Source organism: Zonotrichia leucophrys, unplaced genomic scaffold, assembly GCF_028769735.1.
Source record: "Zonotrichia leucophrys gambelii isolate GWCS_2022_RI unplaced genomic scaffold, RI_Zleu_2.0 Scaffold_53_334942, whole genome shotgun sequence".
Taxonomy (NCBI): domain Eukaryota; kingdom Metazoa; phylum Chordata; class Aves; order Passeriformes; family Passerellidae; genus Zonotrichia; species Zonotrichia leucophrys.
In genome coordinates, this window is record NW_026992258.1 from 240,745 (window position 1) to 264,954 (window position 24,210).

General features: G+C 53.0%; 2 pseudogenes; both read left to right on the forward strand.

Annotated features, from left to right (window-relative positions):
• Positions 1–7,535: 7,535 nt before the first annotated feature.
• Positions 7,536–8,771, forward strand: LOC135460525 (zinc finger protein 135-like; annotated as a pseudogene).
• A 734-nt stretch (positions 8,772–9,505) lies between these two features.
• On the forward strand, positions 9,506–19,397 carry LOC135460526 (zinc finger protein 850-like; annotated as a pseudogene).
• The last annotated feature ends 4,813 nt before the right edge of the window (positions 19,398–24,210 follow it).

The window sequence follows — 24,210 nt, forward strand, 5'->3', positions numbered from 1 at the left end:
GATTGCTGAAACCCTGCAATTTGTAGAAGCTGTAAAGCCAGTATGATTGATTTCAATGCTGCCCTAAGGACATGGGCACCCCCGAAAATTCCCAAGTCTATTTTACCTCTTAACTTGTTGCATATGCATAAAAGACATGTGCATATGAGAGGAATGAGGGATTTGTCTTTACAAACCAGCTGTGGGTCTGCTGCTAGATAAAACCAGCACTGATAAAAGAAACAATGGGAAGGATTCCAATCATTGATAAATGGCAAAAGATATGTGTTTTTACAAATAAACTTTAGGGTTGCTGATAAATGAAATTGTTGCTGTAAATGAAATTGTTGAAAGATGAAAGAAACAATGGGGGGAAACCTAAATTCCATAAGAATTGAAAATTAAAAGAGAGGGTTATACATCAGACGGGAATCTCTGATATCAGATGTTTTGGGAAGTCTGTACCTCTCAAGTACCTCAGCCACTGGGGAAAGAGAGAAGGGAAATTGGGGTAAAAAGGAGGCTGCATCCTCCAAAAATTGGAGAGACCCCAGGGGAATGCCCCGTGGCCTCTCCCTTTATTCAAATAAAGTCAAAGGCCTCCTCTGTGTCCTTTTTGGACATAAACCTCTGATGTTTGTGGATTCATTTTCCTGGCACATGTGTATTAAACTGTCTTATAAATTCTATGAGCCTGCCAGTTGTTCAGTCACATAGTTGTAACCCAGATCCAGTTTTTCCATCTGCTTCAGCCCCAGGGTCGGTGGGTGCCCCCTCTCCTTATCTCTCTTCAGCTTGGATGTTTGCATTCCTTTCTAGGTAGCCTTGAATCTCCTTTGTTTTCTCTGCAGGCTTTTTTGGGAGCACACAAGTTAACAGACTACAGGAGATTAAACAGCAGACTTCAGCTAAATCTAAAATTGGTTTCTACCCTGAGTTAAATTTCTAACCCACAGCTGGAGAAGCAGCTCTGGGCTGGGCTCAGGAGAAACTCCCAGATAAGAGAAGTGCAGCCAGGTGCCCTCATCCCTGAGCTTGGTCACATCTTTTGTTTTCTGAAGTATCCAGTTGTTAGTGTTTCCTAGCAATTCTCTAAGTAAAAAGGAACAAAAGGACCCCCCAACATACCTTTGCTCCCTAAAAATTCTGCTCTGTCCAATCGTTTCTTCTGGTGGCATTGAGCATAGCTGGATGATCCTTGGAGGTTTTTCCAACCTAAATAATTTCCATCTTTATCCCATCAAAACACCCAGAATTGAGGTAAAAATAAAGAAATTAAAGAAAGAGATCTAAAGCTGCACCACTTCACTGGGATTTGGAGGTGAATTTGGGGTTCAGAGGAATATCCAGGAGGATGAGGGTCTTGTAGGGCTGTGGGGCCACAGTCTCGTAGCTGTGCTGGCAGAGTTTGTCCCCCTGAGCCCGTCTGTTCTCCAGGAATTCTGGTTCTGTCCCAGTCCCTGGCCTGGCTCTCCCTGTTTGGGGTGTCCCCCCAAAGTGCCCAAATCGCTGCTGAAGTGCCTGGGCTGCTCCTGGCTGGGGATGTTCCTGCCCACCAACCTCTCCTGGTCAGTGCCAGGGGGGTGGGAGGGGGTTTGGGGGGTCCTGGGGGAATGGGGAGAGGCTTCTGTGGCTCTTGGGGTGTTTGTGGTGCTGGGAGGGGTTTGGGGTCCTGGCTGGGCTGTGTGGCTTGGAGAGAATTTGGGTGGGTTTTGGGGCAGATGGGAAGGGGTTTGGTGGCTCTTGGGGCCATTTACATTGCAGGGAGTGTCACGCACATATTTTCTAAAAAATCCTTTCGCTAGGAGTTTTCTCCTGAGGAGCTGAGAAGCCTCAGAAAAGAAATGTAAACAATAACTTTGTGATGGCTGTGGAATGTGGTCTGGAGATGGTCTACCAACAGGTGCATCTTTGATTGGTCTCATGTGGTTGTTTTTAATTAATGACCAATCATAGGTCCAGCTGTGTCAGGACTCTGAGCAGTCACAAGATTTTATTCCTTTCTTTGCTAGCCTTCTGATGTCTCCTTTCTCTTTCTTTAGTGTAGTTCTAATTTATCATTTTCTTATAATATATATCATAAAATAATAAATCAGCCTTCTGAAACACGGAGTCAAGATTCTCATCTCTTCCCTCGTCCTGGGCACCCTCAAACACCAGCACACAGGGAGTGCTTTGGGGGAGTCCAGGCCAGGAGCTGTGGGGTGGTTTGGGGGTCTGGGAGGGGTTTTAGGGCAGATGTGACCCCCCAAAGCAGCCACCACACCCCACCCCCACGATGCTGCCAGGGCTCTGTGGCTCCATGTTGGGGTTCATCCTCCTGGTGCTGCAGCAGCAGGTGAGGGGGGTCCCCAGGGGCTGTGTGTCCCCCCCATGCCGGTGTCACCCCCTTGTCCCTCCCCACAGGGCTCCTGCCCCAGCTCCTGCTCCCCAGAGGGAATTTGGGGAGGAGACAGAGGGGGTGCACAGCCCCCACCAGGGGATGACCCCAGCCCAGCCCCTTTGCTCAGCACCAGGCTGGGCTCAGGGCTGATGGGAAGCAGATCCTGCAGCTGGGACAGTGTTGCTGTGATGTTTTCTGAAAAATCCCTTTGCCAGCGTGAAAAACGCCAATCTTTTTTTTTTTTTAATTTTACAAGTTTAATAGTAATAAAATGGTTATAAAAATAGTAATATAATTGGAGTGATAATAATTTGGACAATTTCAATTAGGACAATATGAGACAATAGAGACAAAAAGTTACAGATATCCGAGTACATTTTCCTGGGCGGCACCCATGTTAACAAAGGATTAACCCTTAAAAACAGCAGCCTGTTGCATATTCATACACCTCTTCCATGATTCATAAATTCCATTCAAATACAGGATTCTGTCTGGTCAGTGCCACCTTCTTCCTCTGAATCCTAACAGCGCCTTCAAGGCTGGAAGAAGTTAATTTTTTTGATAAGAGGGCAATAAATTCTTTTTCTCTGAACGATTTCAGTGTCCTGTGGCTATCTCACAGTGAGTCCTTTCTTTAAAAAAAGAATCCTACATAGCATAGTTTCAATTTTAACATTTTTTATAACCTAAAACTATATTTAACACAGCACTTAAGAGAATTAATACAGCATTACTTTCTAACACAAGACATATAATATTCATTTCAATATGTGCCAAAAGCCAATCATAAAATACACATTTTTCGCATGCAGGCAAAGCCAGCGAGACAGCAGAGAAAGCGAGAGAGCAGAGCAAGCGACACAACAAACACACTGAGAGCAAGAGAGCAAGTTTGAACAGAGCTCGCAAAGGGCAAAACCAGCTCAAACCAGGTTAGACTGGAGAAAAAGGAGCACCAGGCATGGGCTGATGATCCAGGTAAAAAGTTCCAACGTGAGGAGGATGACAGAAGCCTTCATCAAAAGAGCACCAGAAGACTGACGAGCAACAAAGGGGGAACTGACACAGGCACTGAGGCCACCCAGGGTTGTAAAGACGTGACACAGCTTTATGCAAATGTGAGTATGGTAATGAAGTGTTACAATTGTGACTTTTAAAATATAACTGAAGGCTAAAGGAGATCAAATGGGTGACACCGTGGAATCTCATGGAACCAAATGTGAATTGTTCCAGGACCCAGGAGACCATGGTGACACCGTGGTGGAATCTCATGGAACCAAATGTGAACTGTTCCAGGACCCAGGAGACCATGGTGACACCGTGGTGGAATCTCATGGAATCAAGTGCCCATGAGTTTCATGGCTCAGCCTCATGGAACACTGGAGACCATTGTGTCCCAATGGGAACACATGGAACAAAGGCTCCTTAGTGACACAGCAGGGCCTCATGGAATGCAAGAGATCATCCTGATGGAATGGAAACTCATGGATTCAAGGGTCCACTGTTTTACAGCGTGGCCTCATGGAATGCAAGAGACCATTGTGATGGAGGGGAAACTCATGGAACCAAGAGTCCACTCTTTTGCTGCATGGCCTCAGGGAATGTTGGAGACTGTTGTAATCTTCGCTGCAGTGTTGTTCTTGCCTCTCTGCTGAGGCTCTTCTCCATTCTCTGCAGCACAGTCCTTCCTGTCTTCTCAGGGGCTCCTCTTGGACTCTCGACCCACCCCTATTTATTTCAGTTACCTTCACGAGCTACAGCTGCTGCCCAACTAAGGACCCTGCAGCTGCAGCTCGTTTGGAGCAACTCAGACCCACACAGGTCTTACAATACAACATATATTCAGGCCCCCACAGGAGACCATTGTGGCACCATGGAAACGAATGGCACAATGGCTCCACTATGACACAGCAGGTCCTCATGGAACCAAGGACACCTCATGATACAATGGATCTTGTGGAACCAAGGTCCAGTTGTGACAAAGCTGGGCCTTGTGGAACTAAGGACATGGCCATGATCCTATCGAATCTCTAGGATCCAAGGATCAATTGTCCACACATCAGGTTCTCATGAAACCAAGCACAACATTTGGACACAGTGGAATCTCATGGGAGCAAGGCTCTACTTTGATCAAGTGGGGCCTTGTGGGACACAGGTGCCACTGGGACATTGTCAGGCCTGGTAGGAACAAGACACCACTGTGGCAGACCAAGGCCTCATGGAATTTAGGAGAGCACTGTGACACAATGGAACCTGATGGAACCAAGGGCCCATTGTGATACGGCAGGGTCTCATGGAACCCCTGTGCCACTGGGACATTGCCAAGGCTCGTGCAAGCAAGGTTCCACTGTAACAAAGGCAGGCCTCGTGGCACCCAGGAGACCATTGTGAGACAATGGAATCTCATGGAACCAAGGCCCCATTGTGACAAAGCACAGCCTCATGGAAGCCCAGTGCCACGGGGACACCTCCAGCTTTGGTGGAAGCAAGTGTCCATTGTGACACAGCACAGCCTCAAAGCACAGGAGAGCAGAGGGATGCCATGGAATCTTGGGGAACCAAGTGTCCATTCTAAACACAGTGAGGACTCGTGGAACCAAGGAGACCATTGTGACACTGCACTTTGTCACAATGGGGCCATGCTTCTATGAGAATCCATGGGCCCACAATGTTCTCCTGGGTTCCAAGAGGCCCCGCTGTGTCACAATGGCCCCTTGCTCCCACGAGCCACAGCACGGTCCCCGTTGCCCTTGGGTTCTGTGAGGCCATGCTGCTTCCATGAGATTCCATTGTGTCACAGTGGTCCCCATGTTTCCATGAGGTTCTGCTGTGTCACAGTGGACACTGGGTTCCACAAGAGCTGGCAATGTCCCAGTGGCACCTGTGTCCTGTGGGCCCCACTTTGCCAAAGCAGAGCCTTGGCTCCATGAGATTCCAGGCTGTCCCAGTGCTCTGCTGAGTTCCATGAGGCTGTGCTGTGTCACAATGGACACTGAGTTCCACTTGCCCTGGCAATATCCAAGTGGCCCCTGGCTTCCATGAGGCCCCATTGTGTTTGCAGGTGACACTTGGTTCCCCAAGATGTCATTGTCACGCCACTCTCCTGGGCGCCCTGAGGCCTTGCTGTGCAATAATGGAGCCTTGTTCCTACCAGACCTGGCAATGTCCCAGTGGCACCTGTGTCCCATCAGTCCCCACTTGGTCACAGGAGAGCCTTGGCTTAACAACTGACCCTTGTTTCCTTGAGATTCCATTGGTGAAAAACACGTTCACTCTTATGTGAGAATGTAAAAAGTTTAATAAAGGACAATGGGAGACCAGGCCCATGGAGCAAATGTTATTATGGCTGGGTGCATCTTGGCACTCAGCCAGGAGCACCCTGTTACCTTCGGGGAGCCCCTGAAATACCTTTTCCTTACATCAGCCTGTTGCATATTCATAGACCCTCATGCATATCCATAAACTACTTTACATATTCCAGGAACGATTTTACATGGCCCCTCCTTGGGTCTGTCTTTTCAAAGCATGTGTGTTTCTTGGCTGTGATTTTGGCTCCTTCTCTTTATCACCTCCAGTTTTTGGGCCTTGGTCCACTCTGCCTTCAGACGGTGAGTGCTGATAGTCGGCAGATCTGTACAGGTGTCCTCATCCTGTGTGCATTGGACGTTATCCCATCCAAGCAGGCAGTTTAACACAAGCACACCCCTATCAGCTATTTCACTACTATGTCTAAGCTCAATTAACAACAGAAATAAAAACTATATCTTTACAACAAAGTTACTGTAACATAACACATACAAAATCCATTTTAATATTTGCAAAAAGCCAATGTTATGATGTTTATCTCTAACAGGGTGAAGGAGCTCTGGCCCAGGCTCTGGCCCTGTGGGACACAGGGACGCTGCCGGGGGGTCCCTGTCCCCCTGTGCCACTCCCAGGGCCCCGGCCCCCCGTCCCCGTGTCAGGCTCTGGGGTCGATCTCGTGGAACATCCTCTGGGGGAGGCTGCGGGGCCGGGGGCGGGGGGGACCCGGGGGGACAGGGGACCCTGCTGTGCACGAGAAGGCTTGGAGTGCTCTGGAGGGAGCTATGAGGGGGGCTGGGGCAGAGTGACCTCCCCAGTGACTTCACACAGCCCCTGTGATGTGACACTGCCCCTGTGATGTCACATTGCCATATGTGATGAGGGGAGAAGGGAGCCCGGGAGCCCAAAGAGCCCCGGCATCCTGAAATGGGGAGAGCCAAGAGGGGGGAGCTTTTGGCATTGCTGGGACTGCCAGCAGCCTGGGCAGGACAGGCACCGAGGAGAAGGGGGATCCCCAGTCCAAGCGTTACCCCAGCAACTGGGACAGGGGGGAACCTCTGAATACCAAAGGGGAGGGGAAGCCCTTGGAGGCTTTTTCAGGGCTGAATCTTGGTGTTTGGGAGGTTTATCTGAAGCCCAGGTGTCCTGTGACTTGTAGAGATTGACATGGGCAGAGGGACCTTCAAACTCATCGTGTGTTGGGGGAAGATAAAACAGGGAAGCCTTATAAATATGAATGTCTGGCAAAAGAACGTGGGAATATAGAAACTATAAGCAAGATTGAGATGAAAGCAAGCTTTGGGATACATTACTTACTGAACAACTGGAAAACAATGGTGTGGCCCGACTGAAGGTAATCCCCTTTTGATGAAACAATTCCCTCTACTTGCAGACAGACCCAGGGGTCAGAGCAGACCCTACTAGCTCAGCAGGAGGAGTCCAAAGAGAAGTATTTATGGTTTGAAATGTAACACAGTATGGTGATGTAATGATTTTTATAGGCTGTATGTAAATGCTATAGGATTTATATCTTGCCCTAGATTGGTTAGTGAGAAATAGAATATTCAACAGAGAAGAAGATCCATTGTGTTGTAATAGGAACCTTACTCTCTTACGCTCCTACCCTCTTACTCCAGGATTTCCCATTGCCAACCCCAGGGAAGGCTGCAAGGAAGAGCAAGATGCCCCAGGACACTGAGGCAGGTGAGGAGGAAGTCAGTGCCACTTTCCCCCTGTGCTGCTCCATCTCCCAGCCCAGCACGGCCCCGGCTGCAGCTCAGCCCTGGGGGGATCTCCTTGCCCTTGCCTGTGGCACGGAGGCAAATCCCATCCTGTCCTTGTCCTTCCTCCCGCAGAGCAGGAGCTGAGCATGGAGAGCAGGGAGGACAAATGCCCACGGCAGAACCTGGTGGCAGAGGCCGTTCTGAGCGGCTCCACGGCACAGGAAGCCAACGGGGAGGAAAAGCCCTGGAGATGCCGCACGAGGAGGGGCTGCAAAAGCAGCTGGCGGGGATCTGAGGGGGAAAGAGCCAGGCTGGGCCGAGAAGGCGGCCAGAGATGGAGCCAGATCTTGGAGCTGGTGCTCCATGAGCAGCTCCATGATGGGGAGAAGCCCCACACGTGGTTGGAGTGTGTGAAGAGCTTCAGCTGGAGCTCCAGCCTGATCCTGCACCAGGTGATCCACACTGGTGAATGGCCCTATGAGTGTGGAGAGTGTGGGATGAGCTTCAGACGGCGCTCTCACCTGATCAGGCACCAGGTGATCCACACCGGGGAGAAGCCCTACGAGTCTGGGCAATGTGGGAAGAGGTTCAGCAGGAGCTCCAGCCTCATCGAGCACCAGAGGACCCACACCGGAGAGAGGCCGTACGACTGTGCGGAGTGTGGAAGGAGGTTCAGCCACTATTCTGCCCTGATCGTGCACCTAAAGATCCACACTGGGGAGAGGCCCTACGAGTGTTCCAAGTGTGGGAAGAGGTTTAAGACCAGCTCCTATCTCCTCCTGCACTATCGGATTCACACGGACGAGAGGCCCTTCCAATGCCCTGAGTGCGGGAAGGGATTCAGGGACAACTCCACCCTGATGCAGCATCAACGCATCCACACCACGGAGAGACCCCATGAGTGTGAGGAGTGTGGGAAGAGCTTCAAAAGGAGCTCCTACCTGATCAGCTACCAGATGATCTACAATGGGGAGAGGCCCTACGAGTGTTCTGAGTGTGGGAAGAGCTTCAGCCGCAGCTCCAGCTTGAGCGTTCCGAGTGCGGGAAGGGCTTTACGAAGCAGCTCCCATCTATTCCTGCACTATCGGATTCACACAGAGGAGAGGCCCTTCCGCTGCCCCGACTGCGGAAAGGGATTCATGCAGAACTCCCACCTCATCATCCATCAGCGCATCCACACTGGGGAGAGGCTCTATCAGTGTCCCCAGTGTGGGAAGAGCTTCTCCAGCAGCTCTAACTTGACCCCACACCAACGGAGGCACCGGTAAGGGAAGCCCTGGGAGTGCTCCGAGTGCGGTAAGAGCTTCGTGTGCTGCTCCAGCTCCATCCCCCACTGGAGGAGCCACTTTGGGCACATCCGTGGTTACTCACATTCCCTGTGATCCATGCTGGCAACACACTCGGCTGCTTCTCCTTTTCCTTTGGCCTTATTTATTTTCTCTTCTCCCTCTCTGCAGTCCAAAAGCCAAGAGGGATGGATCTGTCACCTCAAAACCACTCAAATCCCAGTGAAAACAGCTCAATCTTACCCGGAAAAGATTCAGGCCCACATCAAAACGGTTTTTTCCCACCTCAAACAAACTCTACCTCTTTACAAATTCACTTGATTCCACAGCTACTGAGATGGCTTAGATCGAGTTGGGAAGAGATTGGGAGATGTGTGATCTCAATTTCAAGTGCTGGGATCTCAATTTCAAGTGCTAGGGACTGGGTGTGTGGGATGTATTTATAGCAAATAAAACTCCCAGACTTACTGCTTTCTCTCTCGTTCATGTTCAGTCCGTTGCAGTTCTGTTTGCAGAGTGCCGCTCCCAGAGTATCCCCTCACAGTTGGCGCCCTTGGCGTGAGCCCGCCCCTTTCCCCTCACGATTCCTGCCCTTTCCCTGCCCCGTACCCCCTCACGGTTCCGCCCTTTCCCTGCCCCCTTTCCCCCTCACGGTTCCCGCCCTTTCTCTGCCCCCTTTCACCTCACGGTTCCGCCCTTTCCCTGCCCCCTTTCCCCGCACGGTTCCGCCCTTTCCCCGCCCCTTTCCCCTCACGGTTCCGCCCTTTCCCTGCCCCCTTTCCCCTCACGGTTCCGCCCTTTCCCTGCCCCCTTTCCCCTTAGGGTTCCAGTGGGTTATGGGAGGAGGAGGGGCAGGAGGGATGGAAGAAGAGGGATGAGGGCAGAGAGAACAGCCATGGAAGGAGGAGAAGGAGGTGGGGTTAGGGAGGAGGAGGAGGAAAAGGAATGGAAGGGGCGGGATGGAAGAGGAGGAGGAGGTGGGGATAACACAGAGGAGCGGAAGGGGGGATGGAAGAGGAGGAGCGGGAGGAAGAGGAAGAGGAAGAGGAAGAGGAAGAGCAAGAGGAAGAGGAAGAGGAGGGACAAAGGCGGATCAAGGCTGAGCTGAAGGCGCAGCACGGTTTCGAGTCCGGCCTGAATTCGCAGCCCCCACCTGCGGGATCATCGCCCGCCCCCCATCGTGCAGGTGAGCAGGGAGAAGGAGGCCGGCCCAGATATCCCTGGGGGTCCCTGGGTTGGGTTTCTGGAGGGACGACTGGAGAATGAACAAGTCCAAGGCTGAGCGGAAAAGGCCCCGCGGGGGGACACCGGGCGCAGCGGGTACCGACCGTCCTGGCAGGGACGCCCTGGGGGGATCTCCTTGCCCTTGCCTGTGGCACGGAGGCAAATCCCATCCTGTCCTTGTCCTTCTTCCCCAGAGGAGGAGTTCAGCATGGAGAGCAGGGAGGACAAATGCCCGCGGCAGAACCTGGTGGCAGAGGCCGTTCTGAGCGGCTCCACGGCACAGGAAGCCAACGGGGAGGAAAAGCCCTGGAGATGCCGCACGAGGAGGGGCTGCAAACGCAGCTGGAGGGGATCTGAGGGGGAAAGAGCCAGGCTGGGCCAGGAAAGCAGCCGGAGATGGAGCCAGAGCTCGGAGCTGGTGCTCCATGAGAAGCTGCGTGATGGGAAGAAGCCCCACACGTGTGAGGAATGTGGGAAGAGCTTCAGGTGGAAGTCCAACCTGATCCTGCACCAGAGGACCCACACTGGAGAGAAGCCCTATGAGTGTGGAGAGTGTGGGAAGAGCTTCAGCCGGAGGTCCGGCCTGATCAGGCACCAGAGAACCCACAATGGGGAAAAGCCCTATGAGTGTGGGGAGTGTGGGAAGAGCTTCAGGTGGAGCTCTAGCCTGATCCTGCACCAGAGGACCCACACGGGTGAGAAGCCTTACGAGTGTGGGGAATGTGGGAAGAGCTTCAGCGAGAGCTCCAGCCTGGTGAAGCACCAGAGGATCCACACTGGGGAACGGCCCTACAAATGTGGGGAGTGTGGGAAGAGCTTCAGCTGCAGCTCTTACCTGATCAGGCACCAGATAATCCACACTAGGGAATGGCCCTACAAATGCGGGGAGTGTGGGAAGGGTTTTATTCAGAGCTCCCACCTGATCAGCCACCAGAGGATCCACACTGGGGAACGGCCCTACGAGTGTAGGGAGTGTAGGAAGAGCTTCAGCTGCAGGTCTGACCTGACCAAGCACCAGAGGATCCACACTGGGAAACGGCCCTATGACTGTGGGGAGTGCGGACAGAGCTTCAGGTGGAGGTCTGACCTGACCAGCCACCAGAGGATTCATACTGGGGAGAGGCCCTACGAGTGTGGGGAGTGTGGGAAGAGCTTCAGAGAGAGGTCCAGCCTGACCAAGCATCAGAGGATCCACACTGGGGAGAGGCCCCATGAATGTGGGGAGTGTGGGAAGAGCTTCAACTTGAGCTCTAGCCTGATCAAGCACCAGAGGATCCACACTGGGGAAAGGCCTTTCACGTGTTCCATGTGCGGGAAGAGCTTCAGCCAGAGCTCCCACCTGATCACGCACCAGATGACCCACACTGGGGAGAGGCCCTACAAGTGTTCCAAGTGTGGGAAGGGGTTTCAGTCCAGCTCCCACCTCCTCCGCCACTATCAGATTCACACAGAGGAGAGGCCCTTCCAATGCCCTGAGTGTGGGAAGGGATTCAAGCGCAACTCCACCCTCATCATTCACCAGCGCATCCACACTGGGGAGAGGCTTTACAAGTGTGATAAATGCAGGAAGAGGTTTCTGACCAGCTCCAGTCTCGTCCTGCACTATCGGATTCACACAGAGGAGAGGCCCTTCCGCTGCCCTGACTGTGGAAAGGGATTCCAGCGCAACTGCAACCTCGTCAAGCACCGGCGCATCCACACTGGGGAGAGGCCCTATGAGTGTCCCCAGTGTGGGAAGAGCTTCTCCAGCAGCTCTCACTTGACCCAACACCAACAAAGGCACCGGTAAGGGAAGCCCTGCGAGTGCCCCGAGTACGGGAAGAGCTTCGTGCGCAGCTGCACCTCTACTGCACGGGTAGTGATTGTGTGGGGCTGGCTGTACAGGATGCATTTGCAGCAAATAAAACTCTTAGACTTACTGATTTCTCTCCCGTTCATGTTCAGTCCGTTGCAGTTCTGGTTGCAGAGTACCGCCTCCCAGAGTGTCCCCTCACAGTTGCTGCCCTTGGCCTGAGCCCGCCCCTTTCCCCTCACGGTTCCGCTCTTTCCCTGCCCCCGTTGCCCCTCACGGTTCCGCTCTTTCCCTGCCCCCGTTTCCCCTCACGGTTCCAACCCTTTCCCTGCCCCTTTCCCCTCACGGTTCCTGCCCTTTGCCTGTCCCCTTTCCCCTCACGGTTCCGTCCTTTCCCTGCCCCGTTTCCCCTCAGGGTTCCGCCCCTTCCTCGCCCCCTTTCCCCTCACTGCTTGGCCTTCCGGAATGGAGCGGAGGAGGAAGGAGGGAGGAAGAGGCCGAGCGGCGGCAGCACAAGAGGAGAGGGAGAATCTCGTGGCCCGGGCGCTCCTTGAAAGTGCCACAGCCCCGGGAGCATCGCCCCCCATTTTGCAGGTGCCCGGGCAGGGGGAGCGCGGCGCAAATATCCCAAGGGGGGTTCCTGGGTTTGGGGTTTTTTGGGGGGGAGGTTTGCAGCTGGCAGGGCTCCAAAGCCAAGCTGCAGATGCCCCTCGGGGGAACATCGGAGGGTCCCAGCGCCAGCAGTGGCTGCTCCCAGTATGAGCCCAGTTGGTCCCTCCGTGTGCTTCCAGTTTCCTCGGCACTCCCAGTGTGAGCCTGGTCATTCCCAATATGGGCCTGTGCACTCCCAGTATAATCCTGGTCACTTCCCCTGCGTCCCTGCAGGATCCCAGTGACTCCCAGACGAGGTCAGTCCCTCCCAGTCCTTCCCTATGATGATGCAAATTTCTCACAGCATGGTCCCAGTTGCTCCCAGTTCCTCCCACTTTCATCCAGTGTGTTCCCAATTCTCCCAGTTGGCCCTAGCATAGTCCCAGGCACTCCCAGTATGATCCCAGTCTCTCCCAGCAGGTTCCCAGTCACTCCCACTTGCCCCCAGTGTGTTCCCAGTTCCCACAGCACATTCCCAGTCTGGTCCCAGTCCCACACCCAAATGATCTGAGACCCTCCCAGTATATCCCAGTTGCCCTGAGCATTCTGGCAGTCATTGCCAGGCACTCCCAGTCACCTCAGTGTGGTTCACTTGCCCTCAGTTATCTCCCAGGTGCTCCCAGTTGCTCTAATTATGTCCCCAGTTGACTCCCAGCAGGGCCTGGTAGCTCCCAGTAACCCCCAGTCAGGGTCCAATCACACCCACTCTAATCCCAGTATGATTGTAACCACTCCTGGTATGATCCCAGTCACTTGCAGTCTAATCCCAGTTGCTACCAGACACTCCTGGTACAATTCCAGTCCCTCCAGTGTGATCCCAGTTGCTCCCTGTAAATGCCAGCAAGATTCCAGTCACCCTGAGAGTGATCCCAGTGGCTCCCAGCATGGGCCCAGCTGTTCCCAGTGTGCTTCCATCACTCCGTTATGGTTACAGACACTCCCAGTATGGTCCCAGTTGAACACAGTTGCCCCTGCTCTAGTCCCAGTCACTCCCCATATGATCTCAGTTCCTCTCAGCATGGTCCCACTCACTCCCAGTTTTTCCCAGCATAGTCCCAGTTGTCCCCAGCATGGCCCTGGTTGTTCCCAGTGTGATTCCAGTCCCCCCAGTATGGTGACAGACAATCCCAGTATAATCCCAGTTGTCCCCAGCATGTCTGTAGTCTTTTCCAGACACTGCCAGTGGCCCCAGTAAGGTGTCAGTTCTCCCAGTATGATCCCCCAGTCATGCCCAGTATATCCCAGTTGCCTGCAGCAGGCATCAAGTCCTTCCCAGTTCCTCCAGTGTGCTTGCAGCATCATCCCAGTTTCGCTCAGTTGCTGCCAGTAACCCAAAGTGTGATCCCAGTCACTCCCTTTAAACCCAAATATGATCCCAGTAAGCTCCAGTTTGATCCCAGTCACATGCCAGCCCTCTCAGTAAGGTCCCAGTATAATCCCATTTGCTTCCTATTTCTCCCAGTATGGTCCCAGCTGCCTCTAGCATGGTTCCAGTTGCTTCCTAGATCAGCCCAGTCAGTCCCAGTATGATGCCGCTTGCTCACAGTGCGCTCCCGGTTGCTCCCAATAGGGCTCAGTATGGGGGATGATGTGCAGGGCGTGTTCCCACTCACTCTCAGATACTCCCAGTTTTAGTCCAGTCCCTCCCAGTATGATCCAAAGATGAGCCCAGTGTGGTCCCAGTCTCTACCAAAATAAACCAGTTGTGCTCCACATGGTTCCAGTTGCTCTCTTTCACCCTCACTTTCCTTCCAGTCACTCCCAGTATGTCCCAGTGTAGCCCAGTTCCCTTCAGCATCTTTCCAGTTCCTTCCAGTATGACCCCATTTCCTCACAAGCACTCCCAGTTAGCCTCAGTGTAGTGGCACTCACTGCCAGTATGATCCCTGTCACCTCTAGCATGATCCCACTTCATCCCAATATAAGCCCAGTTGTTTCCAATCACCTTCGGCGCGCACCCAGACACGCCCAGTTCCTGCCAGTTGCTCCTAGCATCTTTCCAGTTGCTCGCAGCAGCTCCCAGTCACCCTCAGTATAATCCCAGTCACTCCCAGTATATCCCATTTGCCCCTAACATGATCTAAATTGCTCCTCACGGGCTCCTGCTCACTGCCAGTATGATCCCAGTATAATATCAACACAAACCCAGTACAGTCCCAGCATGATACCAGTGTGATGTCAGTACAAAGCCAGTACAGTCCCAGTCACTCCCAGTAGGATCTCAGTGCAGCCCACTCCCTGGCAGTGCTGTCACTGCTGGGATCCCCCAGCCCTGTGTGTGTTCCTCCCTGGCGGATGTGCCGAGAGGAGCCCCAAGGGCTGGCAGTGGCCAGGCAGGGTCCCCAGCAAGGCCCAGTTTGGATGTGCAGCCCCCAGTTTGCCCAGTTTGCCTCTCCTTTGGCCCGGGCTGGGTTCCCCCCGCCCGCAGCGGCTGGGAGCAGCCGAGAGCCCCGCGCTGCCCATCCCGACCTGTCCCGGCTCCATCCCCGCTCCTGCCACGGGCTGCGAAGGCTGCGGGAACGGGGCAGCGAGGGTGTGGCTGCTGCTGGGGGAGGAGGAGGAGGGAGGGAAGGGCAGGGATGAAGGGGGAGGAGGAGGCGGAGTTAGGGGGAAGAGGAGGAGGAGAGGGAATGGAAGGGGCGGGATGGAAGACGAGAAGGAGGTGGAGATCAGACAGAGGAGGAGCGGGAGGAAGAGGAGGGACAAAGTCGGATCCGCGCTCGAGCCCTGCCGGAATTCGCAGCCCCCACCTGTGGGATCATCGCCCCTCCCCCACATCGCGCAGGTAAGCGGGGAGGGGGATCCCGGCCCAGATATCCCGGGGGTCCCTGGGTTGGGTTTTTGGGGGGATGTTTGGAGAATGAAGCAGTCCAAGGCTGAGCGGAAAAGGCCCCTCGGGGGACATCGGGGGGTGCCGGTGGCGGCTGCCGGCAGAGGCAGCCTGGAGGAGCAGAGCCCTGTGTCCCCCAGGAGCCCAAAGGGGGGAGCGCCGCCATTGGCGGGAGCCTCAAGAGCCTGGAGAGGGGCAGGGGGGACTCCTTGGAGCCGCTGCAGCCCCGAGCAGAGAATGAGGGGAGAAGGGAGCCCGGGAGCCCAAAGAGCCCCGGCATCCCGAAATGGGGAGAGCCAAGAGGGGGCAGCTTTTGGCATTGCTGGGACTGCCAGCAGCCTGGGCAGGGCGGGCACCGACGAGAAGGGGGAGCCCCAGTCCAAGTGTGACTCCAGCAGCTGGGACAGGGGGGAACCTCCGAATACCAAAGGGGAGAGGAACTCCTGGAAGGCTTTTTCAGGGCTGAATCTTGGTGTTTGGGAGGGATTTCTGGAGCCTAGGTGTCCGGTGACTTGTACAGATGGACTTGGGCAGAAGGACCTTGAAACTCAACGTGTGTTGGGGGAAGATAAAACAGGGAAGCCTTATAAATATGAATGTTTGGCAAAAGAATTTGGGAATATAGAAACTATAAGCAAGATTGAGATGAAAGCAAGCTTTGGGATACATTACTTACTGAACAACTGGAAAACAATGGTGTGGCCCAACTGAAGGTAATCCCCTTTTGATGAAGCAATTCCCTCTGCTTGCAGCCTGATCCAAGGGTCAGAGCAGACCCTACTAGCTTAGCACAAGGGGTCCAAAGTGTAGTTTTTAGGGCTTAAAATGTAACACAGTGTGGTGATGTAATGCTTCTTAAAGGCTGTATGTAAATGCTATAGGATTTGTATCTTGTACTAGATTGGTTAGTGAGAAATAGAATATTCAACCCAGAAGAATATTTATTGTGTTGTAACGGGAACCTTACTCTCTTACACTCTTACCCTCTTCCTATCTCACCCTCTCATGCTCTCTACCCCTCTTTTCTCTCGGACCTGCTCCAAGCTGTGGCTGGCAGCTCCAAGCAGGGCCCTGCACCCAGGCCCTTTGCAATAAACTGCAAGTTCCATGACCTGGCTTCAGAGATCTCTCGTCTCTGTCCGTCCCGACCTTGCTACCCCCCAACACTCCTACAAACATGCTCATCCCTTGTTTTCCCCAATCCAGGATTTCCCATTGCCAACCCCTGGGAGGTGGTGAGGAAGAGGAAGATGCTCCAGGACACTGAGGCAGGTGAGGAGGAAGTCAATGCCCCTTTCCCCTCTGTGCTGCTCCATCTCCCAGCCCAGCACAGCCCCGGCTGCAGCACAGCCCTGGGGGGATCTCCTTGCCCTTGCCTGTGGCACGGAGGCAAATCCCAACCTGTCCTTCCTCCCCCAGAGCAGAAGCTGAGCATGGAGAGCAGGGAGGACAAATGCCCGCGGCAGAACCTGGTGGCAGAGGCCGTTTTGAGCAGCTCCACAGCGCACGAAGCCAACGGGGAGGAAAAGCCCTGGAGATGCCGCACGAGAAGGGGCTGCAAACGCAGCTGGCGGGGATCTGAGGGGGAAAGAGCCAGCCTGGGCCAGGAAGGCAGGTGGAAATCGAGCCAGAGCTCGGAGCTGGTGCTCCATGAGCAGCTCCATGATGAGGAGAAGCCCCACACGTGCGTGGAGTGTGGGAAGAGCTTCAGGTGGAACTGCAGGCTGATCCAGCACCAGAGGACCCACACTGGGGACTGGCCCTACGAGTGTGGAGAGTGTGGGAAGAGCTTCAGGAGGAGCTCCAGCCTGATCGTCCATCAGAGGATCCACAATGGGGAACGGCCCTATGAGTGTTCAGAGTGTGGGAAGAACTTCAGCTGGAGCTCCCAACTGATCACGCACCAGAGGATCCACACTGGGGAGAAGCCCTATGAGTGTGGGGACTGTGGAAAGAGCTTCAACCAGAGTTCCCACCTTATCCTGCATCAGAGGATCCACACTGGGGAGAGGCCCTATGAGTGTGGGGAGTGTGGAAAGAGCTTCAGCAGCAGGTCTGACCTTAGCAAGCACCAGAGGACCCACACTGGGGAGAGGCTGTACAACTGTGGGGAGTGTGGGAAGAGGTTTCTGACTAGCTCCAATCTCCTCCGCCACTATCAGAGTCACACAGAGGAGAGGCCCTTCCAGTGCCCTGACTGCAGGAAGGGATTCAGGGACAACTCCACCCTCATGAAGCACCGGCGCATCCACACTGGGGAGAGGCTGTACGAGTGTGATAAATGCAGGAAGAGGTTTCAGACCACCTCCCATCTCCTCCAGCACTATTGGATTCACACAGAGGAGAGGCCCTTCCAATGCCCTGAGTGCGGGAAGGGGTTCAGGGACAACTGCACCCTCATCCGACACCGGCGCATCCACACTGGGGAAAGGCCCTACGAGTGTCTCCAGTGTGGGAAGAGCTTCTCACAGAGCTCTCACTTGAACAAACACCAACGGAGGCATCAGTAAGGGAAGCCCTGTGAGTGCCCCAAGTGCAGGAAGAGCTTCGTGTGCTGGTCCAGCTCCATCCCCCACTGGAGGAGGCACTTTGGGCACAGCCCTGGTCACTCACATTCCCTGTGATCCATGTTGGCAACACACCTGGCTGCTTCTACTTTTGGTTTGACCTTAATTTTCTTCTGCTTCATCTTCATCCCTTAAAAACAGCCCAAACAGGGTTAAATGAAATAACGTGATCAAAGATGTCTAAAGTCCCAAAATTTCAGAAGTTTTGAAGGGGGAATTGATGTTTTGGGGACAATATTCTGGAGGATTTGTGCGTCTGTGAGGGGAGATTTTGCACAGTGTTCTCCATCTGTTTGCACTCCAAAAGCCAAGAGGGTCACCTCAAAACAACTGAATCCCGTGCCAAACAACTGAATTTCATTCATACAGGCTCAATCCCACTTCAAAATGCCTTGTTCCCACACTAGAAAACCCAACCCCATGCCAAACTCACTCCATTCCACAGCCACCAGAGTGAGATGGGGTTGGGAGGAGACTGGGAGAAGTGGGATCCCAGTTTGGAGCGGTGGGGGTGGGGATTGTGTGGGGCTGGCTGGGTTGGATACATTTGATAGTAAATAAAACTTTCAGAGTTAGTGATTTCTGTCCCATTCATTTTCAGTCAGTTCCAGTTCTGTTTGCAGAGTGCCACCTTCTCAGCTGATTGTGTTTGTGTCCTCCTTTCTCTCCTGCCTCTCTTTGCCTGCTCTGTTTCTCTCTCAGTGCCTCCCTTGAGCCAGGGCAGCTGCCACCAAAGACCCTGCCCTGATTTAATTCCCAGTGCAGGAGCTACAGCAGCCATGGGTGAAGTTCTGAAGGCTGGCAGTGAAATGTCACTGTAGGATCTTGCTCCACTTGGCTTTCGGTCCCTTCTTAAGAGCTTTGCCTTCAAGGGCAGGAACATCTTTTCCTGGCTGGGAACTGGAATTCCAGACCCTTGGGGTGTGTGCCGTGCAGGACCATACAGACTGGGGTGTTGTCTTCTCAAGGCATGGCGACCTGGTTCTTAGTCCGGCATGGTGGCCCAAACCCCAGGGTCACTCGGTCCATGTGCTCCTGACACCAATGTGGTGGACAGCAAATGGCGTTTACTGAGGGGTCACAGGGATCCTTTATAGCTTGGGCAGTCAGTGTCATTTCCTTCTGCTCATGTCCGGGTGGGTGCGGCCAGGCACGGAGCAAAGGTCTGACTGCAGGAGGGGGGATGTCCTGACTGACCGTACAGCCCGATTTCTTCCGCACGCAGATCCTTGGCTTTCCACATTTCCCCCCTCCCTCATGATTAGTAAAAATCGTATAAAGTTATAAAATGTAGAGGTTTCAAAATTTCGTGGGTTAGTAAAATTAGTGTAAAATTGTAAGTGTGTTAGTAACTGGTACGCCTTAAATAATTGTTGGCGCTCAACAAACATAATGTTAACCGTTTCTAAACTCCTTTTAACAAATAGCACCAGTTTGTTTAATATGCAAGGCCCGAAGATTAGGGTTAGTAAGATTATAGTGAGTGGGCCTATTAGGGTAGAAATCAGGGTGGTGAGCTATGGGGACCGGTTGAACCACGACTCGAACCAGCCTTGTTGAGCTTCTCTGTCCATTTTTCTTAGGTTTAGTCGCTTTCTCAGTTCGACCATGGAGTCTCTGATGACTCCCGTGTGGTCCACATAAAAGCAGCATTCCTCTCTCAAGGCAGCACACAGGCCTCCTTGCTGCACGAACAAGAGGTTCAGTCCTCGCCTGTTTTGGAGGACAACCTCTGAGAGCGAGGAAAAGGATTTTTCTAGGGAAGCGATGGATTTCTCGATCCTCTGCAAGTCCTTGTCAACAGTCATCTGCAGTTGTGCCAGTCCTTGATGTTGTGTTGCAAGGGCTGAGATGCCTGTGGCAGCGCCGGTAGCTCCTAAACCGAGGAGCATTGCGATGGTGATGCCTGTTATCAGTTCTCGTTTGTGGAGTCGGTCGGGTTCCTTGAACAAGCGGTACACCTCTTCTTCCTGGCGATACAGGACTCTGGGGACAATTAGAACTTGGATGCAAAAGTCAGTAGAATGATCGAATTTGTCAAGGAATACACATGGGCTTACCCCGGATCGTTGACAGACCCACATTCCCAATGCAGCTGGGATCACCCAGTGGAACTTCCCTCCCTTAAGTTTGATGAATTCCCGGCAGACGTTGCCCATCTGCTTTGCCAGCGTTGCATTGCCAAAGCATTTGCCTTGGCCTGTAACCTGACTTAGGGTAATGCCTCTCCGGGGGGTGTCCCATCTGCATTGGCGTGGATTGTCTGACTTTGAGAAGATGAATGGGAGATCGAGGGCAACACCTTCGTAAAAAGGGGGTGGTGCATCATAGCATAACCAGCATGACTCTGTGAAGTTTGGGTTGGATTGGTTTAATGATAAGAAGGTAGCATTTAACATGGTTAAGAATGGATTGGAGAGGGTTGGTTTGGCTAAGGGATCGGATGGGGAGGTAAGTTTTGGCATCTGTGTTTTGCGGCTAGGACTACCGTTAGCTGTGATCCCCTTCCTGGGTCTACTCATTGCTAGAACCGGATTGGGTCCAACTGATTGGGATATTGGAGCTGGGAGTCTGATAATTTGTATGTTCGTCCAGATGTGGCGAGAGAGATGAACAAACGCTGTCCACACTTTGCCCGTGGCCCAGCCATCATGGGTCGGCTGCAGGATTGTCATTATATAGCCTGTGCAGGTGTGCTGTTTTCTGCCTTGGGGCGAAAGCACATACCCCTCCATGTTGCAGTGTGTTGTTATAGCCTCTTTTAAACTTCCGGGTCCTTTCCCCAGGTGTGCCAATACCCCTCTTCCCCTTCCCCCCTCGCCCCCTACTGGGCTGTCAATCAGGCTTAACATTCCAGCAAGGCGTCGTGTGGTTCTTCACTTTCAAAGGATGCCCCTCAGGCCCAAAGGTCATTGGTCTGTCTGGGTGTCATCCTGCCCTGCGACCCCGCCCCTCCCACCTGGTTGGTGGCTCACCTGTCCCCTCCCCTCCCCCTGCCCCGGGAGGTTAAAATGTGAATCAGCCCATGCGGTCGCTATTCTGTTGGAGCTGTTACTTACATTCAGACCTCTGTGACCATGGAATAAAACTCTGGATATAACCCTCCAGCAGAATCCATCTCCTTTGTCTTCACCTTCGCCTGAAGCCTTCTTCCTGAGGTAAACGGAGTTCGTAACAAGCCTGGACTTGTTCGGCTGCCCAGCAGCAGTCACCAGCAAGCTAAAGGTGTCTCTGGGGTGATACACCGCAGCTGTCGCCTTTGGCCCAGCAGCAAGGGTCAGACTGGCCCATGCACAATATACCTGGTAATATTGGGATTCATATTCCAATACCTCCATATCAAATTTTGGTTCGAGGCAGCCATGGGGAGTATACTTAATTTGCAGGAACTTATCAGGCTGTTGTGGTTTCCATCTATTGCTTTTCACAATAGTTTCACAACCCCAATATCCACACCCTGGGTAATTACAATAACTTTTTCCTGGGTTGGAAGCAGGACACTAGTAGGTCTGAAATAATGTCGTCTCCTGAAATCTCGGGTGCCCTGTATGCAAGGGAAACATGTCTTTTAGCCCGAACTCGAAAGATGGAGTGTCGGCTGTAACAATTTCTTTGACGACCCCTTCACCTGAGAGATGGCATAGAACCCACCTGAATGGCTGGTGAGGGTAATGTTTTGTGTCTGCCTGTCCTCCGCCTACTAACCCTAGAAACAAGATCACACAGAGATACCGTTGCTGCTTTGATTTTGATGGTGCAAGCTTCTCAGGTGATGACCTGCTCAGTGGTCTCTCTCTCTTTCCCGGTAGTGGGGCATATGGGTTGTGGGGGTGTACAATGATCCAGTCCTGCAAACAAAGTCTCACAATTCTCATGAGTTTCACTTAGAAGGTCTGGTGTAATAGATTTGAGTGGACACCATTTAATGTCCCCATCTTTTTTAACGGCCGCATATCCCCGCCCCGTGAGCACTAGTCTCCAACCTTGTTCCCACTCCCCTAGTTCATTTTTGATCACAACCCGTGGGCCTTCCTCTAGTGCTCAAGTGGCCCAGTGTCTCTGGGCAGGACTGTTTGTTTCATCCCCCCTAGGGAATTGATTTAACTCTAGCAGCGCAGTTGCTAGTATGCGTGCCTGGTCACTCGGGGGAATGGCATTGGTGAAGCCTTCTGTCTTTGCTAGTACTTCCAGCTTAGTTTTCCAAGTCTGGTTTGCTCTTTTGATGATGGCTTGTCCGGTGCTGTTGTATGGGATGCCATGTACCAAGGCGATGTTCCATTTCGAGACAAATGCTTGGACCGTCTTTGAGATGAAGTTTGAGCCGTTGTCTGTTTTGATTTGTTGTGGAACCCCAAGCCATACCATGGCTGTTAGCCAATGTTGGATGGTCACTTTGGAATCGGTCTTGAGATGCTGTGTGGCCACAATCATGCCACTGTACGTATCTACGGTAACTGCAAGCCCCGCTCGGGGTCTCAACAGCTGGCATTGGGTAAAGTCTGTTTGCTATATTTCTGAGGCTTTGAGGCCTCGGGGGTTGACGCCACTTGACCACAGTGGCGACTTCTGGCAGTGGGGGCACGTGGCGACAATGTGCTTTGCGTCCGCAGTAGAAATCCCGCACCTTTTCGCAAGCGCTTTAGCTCCGATGTGAAGGGATTCATGCAACTGATGAGCTTTTTTCGGTGTCCATACGCCTTTTGCAGTGGCGTCAGCCTTGTCGTTGCCAATTTGGTAGAATCCTTTGATCGGGTCATGGCTGTTGACGTGGATGACTGATATGGTGCCTTTCCGTGAATAGAGTGCTTCCTCCAGCATCAGTTGCCACTGTGGACACTGACACACCTGGTCTGGACATGGCTAGGCAGAACTTGGCCACAAATATGAAATCAGTCATAATGTTAAGGTGTTCTTCTGGGAACAGTCCACACGCTAGCACTACGGCTGCTGCTTCAAGCTGTTGGGCCGAAACCATGGGGTCGGTTGTCTTGACACATTGCCACTGTTCTCCTGACTGCCATACTGCTGCTGCGGTGGAGGTCTGCGATGATGCGTCCGTGAAGATGGTTAGTCCTGCCTGCGGTCGGTCGATTACCTTTGGTGGGAGGTCGATGTCAATGACCGTGAGCAGCCGAGTCCAAGGGGGTTTTTCCGTGTAGCAAATCTCTCCTCCAAAGCCTGCAAGGGCCATGGCTAGATATTCTGATATTGTTGTTGACTGCGCGGAGAGCTGTTTGCAGAAGGGCAAGTGTATCTTGGAAGGTTCGATGCCCAGATGTCTTAGGGCGAGTTTCCTGCCTTTCATGATGAGGCTGCTGAGGCACTTGACTCCCGGGGAAAAGGCACGTGACGGTTTCCCCAAGACCACCCATAGTATCGGTTGGGCCTTGTCGGGGAGTCCTTGGTCTAAGGCTTGCACTCCCCCCTTTTTTGTATAGTGGACATACAGATCAACTGGTGTACTCAATTCCCAGCTGGTAAGCATGCTCTCTGACATCTGGCATTCGATGAAGTTGAGTGAGCTTATCGCTTCCAGTGTCAGGGTTTTCTGCTCCCATGGGTTCTTTCCTTTCAAGAGGAAATTTAGAGGGTCCATGACCTCGGGAGGAATCAGGACGATGTTGCGGAGCCACTGTAAGGACCCTACTAGTTGCTGCACATTGTGGAGTGTCTTGATGTCTCGGTGGATTTTCATCTGGGGAGGAGTTATGTAGGAGCTTGTGATTCCCACTCCTAGGAAGGTCACGCATGGTCCCTTTTTTATTTTCGCACTCGCTACCTCGAAGCCATTTGTCTTTAAGGTCTTGGAGATGGTTGATACCAGCTGGTCTACTTGTCTCGTGGATGGCGCGGCGATCAGGGTGTTGTCCATGTACTGCATGATGGTCACAGTTGGATTGCTCTGCCGGACTGGTGCTAGCGCTTGGTCCACTGTGATCTGGCAGATGGTGAGAGAGTTGACCATTCCTTGGGGTAACATTCTCCACTGGAAGCGTAGGTTGGGCCGCTGGCTGTTTGGAAAGGCGATGAAAAAGGTGAACCACTCCTTGTCATCTTCGTGCAGGGGAATAGAAAAGAAGCAGTCTTGGATGTCAAGCACTGCACAGGGTTGTCCTCTCGGTATCATCGAGTTCATGGGCAGCGAAGTTTGTACGGGGCCCTTGGGCTGGATTCTCTTGTTCACTTCCCGCAGGTTGTGCAGGAGATGAAAGCCTTCACCAGACCGCTTAGGTATTGCGAAGATTGGGGTGTTCCATGGGCTCGTGGACGGTTCTATATGATTCTTGTGTAACTCATGGCTAGCTCAATGAGAGCAGTCATTCGAGGCGTTGACAAGGGCCACTGCTTGATCCACACCGGATCGACTGATTTCCAAGTCAGCTTGATGGGCAATGGCGGGTATGCGACAGTGGCCCTTAGAATAAATTTGTCACCCTAACGTCCAGCAGGGCTAAGGCATCCCTCCCCAAC